This window comes from Cynara cardunculus (genome assembly GCF_001531365.2).
Source record: "Cynara cardunculus var. scolymus isolate 2C chromosome LG 4, CcrdV1, whole genome shotgun sequence".
Lineage (NCBI taxonomy): Eukaryota > Viridiplantae > Streptophyta > Magnoliopsida > Asterales > Asteraceae > Cynara > Cynara cardunculus.
In genome coordinates, this window is record NC_037531.1 from 7,738,270 (window position 1) to 7,741,155 (window position 2,886).

Sequence of the window (2,886 nt, forward strand, 5' to 3'; positions counted from 1 at the left end):
GTAAACTTTTCTAATGTTCCAATTAATGAACCTTTTTTCTTGATGATTGCTTATTTAAAGTTTTGGTTAATCGATTTTCTAAAAAGGTTCAAACTTGTTCAAGATATGAACATAAATGACCCAACGTGAACAAGATATGAACAGAAATATATTTAAAGATATGAACTTTAATGAACCAATGTGAACAAGATATGAACATAAATGAACCAACGTGAACAAGATATGACTTTTTACAAGGACATATTGGTCATTTTGCTCCATTTTTCAACCTCTGGCTTCTTCGTTATCTTCAAACTGATCAACCCAAAATCATCGTAATCGTATTAGAAGCATTTTCACATCTTATGCCTTTTGAAGAAAACAAAGACCTGAAAAAGTTAAATACCACCGTCTTCACTTTTCTAAACTTGAGGCCAACGTGCCCATTCACCGGTAGGTTTATTCATTGGTTGACATTCTTTTGATGTGTGAGGAACCGAACCAACGTGAACATAAATGAATTTTTACGTATCACAAATTTGAATCACTGATTTTAAGTTGTTAGGGTGTTTGTTTTTTACAATTTTTTACATATAGTGTGTAAGGATCGATATGTGATCATATCTGGGGGCAAATGCACAAATATGCATACCCGGTTTGTTATTATAAATGACAATGTTGGTCCTTACACAATAATTTCATTGTTTTCAGTTGTTCATGTACATTAAACCCGTACGTGTGCGTGAATTAATGTTTTTAAGTTACACAATTGTTCACATGACACCATATGTGTTTGTAAGTTTGTCATTGGTTTCACATGTATAACATGTCCCCGATCCTTATTCACATATATGTTATCAGAGTGCTTCATCTTGGTGTATTGTAATACAAAATTAAGATGAATTGTAATACTCGTCTATGTTTTAAATGTAAAGACTTTTAATTTATATAACTATCTAGATGATGCATTAATTTATGTGTACAATTATTTTACATCACATTCATGTTCACGCCAGTTTACATTCATGTACAGGTTGAAATACCTACGTTTTTTTACGGCTTGTTAATATGTGTTGGTAAATGTGTGAATATGCGTTAATTTTTGTTCATATTGTTGGACATATGTTTGCAATATACGAACATAAATGAATTTTTAAGATATAAACATAAATGAACCAACGTGAAGAAGATATGAACAGAAATGTACTTGAAGATATGAACATTAATGAACCAACGTGAACAAGATATGAACATAAATGAACCAACGTGAACAAGATATGACTTTTAAACTTTTTGAGTTGATGTGTAGGGTATGATCATGATGGATTTATGCACACACACATAGACAGAAACAGAAACAGAAATCATATATGTTTTTTCCATTTCATCTTATACACCTTGTTCCCAATGGATAATTTATGTTCATATATTGTTCAAGTTGGGTCATTTTTGGACCATATATGAACACAAATTAACTACGTCTACCTTAATTTTGCGGCACGTCAACGGATGTGAATATATGTGCCAAAAAACGCACACGTAGTACCAAAATGCACAGCTGTTAATTTATGTTTCACACTCTGTGTGTGCGAACCTATGTTCTTACATTACATAATGGTTGATATAGGCATATTTCGGTTCGTAGAATAACAACGGTTATATGCAACACGAGATATGTATTACATTGTTAGCTGGAGGTGCATATATACTTTATTGTCTTCATACACGTTCACATTTGATTTTAAACCCTTGTGGTTATCGATATGAAACCTTGTGGTTATTGATGCAGATTTAAAAGTCACCAAACCAATCGCTCAACAAACTAGTAAGCAAGCTGCACGAGTTGGAAAGGTGCCGAAAAGGTCGGGCAATCAAGTATACAAAGTACCATTACCGCAAGGTAATACGTATCCTTAAATAACTTCTTCAAAAGTTTCATGATGTTTGATATTCCATAGGTCTTTCCGCCACTCACCTCAAGACCTAAATTTGAACCGTCCCTTAATATGCATCATATTCAAAAATGTTTGTAGATGTTCATTTGCAAGTCCTTGAAGGTTAAAAGTTCCCGTTTTTGTGTAATTTATTTAATTCTATATTTTTTTATAGTTAATTGAAGTTTAAAAACGAATTAATTTATTTTTGGTTTAATAAAATAATTTTTTAAGATAATAACTAAGTATTCTGTTAAAAATCAATGATTATCTTTGATTATATTTTAATTTTTTATACTTGAAATGATGTTCACCATGTATTTGATTATATTTATATGCAGTTTGGTTACATGAATTCAAACATGGAGCTTTAATAAGATGTACTCATGTACATTTTACTTGTAATCTTGAATTTTAAGTAACTCAGCAACAAGATGTTGGCAAATATGATTAACCATCAACAGCAAATGACAGGTGCACAACACACACACACACACACACATAGAATGGTGATGTCCTTATGGTTTGCTGCTGTTTTTGGGTCTGATTCAGTTTGGTTTACAAAGTTTGGTTAAGTATATAAAGGCCATCCTCGACTGCATTTCTGTTCACGCTGCTTCTAATATGAACCAATAACACTATATTCTTTATATGTTTACATTGATTCATATTACCAAATACTTTTTAATTTTTTGAGTTGATGTGTAGGGTATGATCATGATGGATTTATGCACACACATAAACACAGAAACAGAAACAGAAATAAAATATGTTTTTTCCATTTCATCTTATACACCTTGTTCACAATGGATAATTAATGTTCATATCTTGTTCAAGTTGGGTCATTTTTGGAAACATGGAAAGATTGTGTTGATGTTTAAACTGATTACGCACTTTAAATGTTTTGGTCAACTAATTTATACAGCAAACACAAACTGTCTACTGTTTATATATAATTATTTGATTATGTATA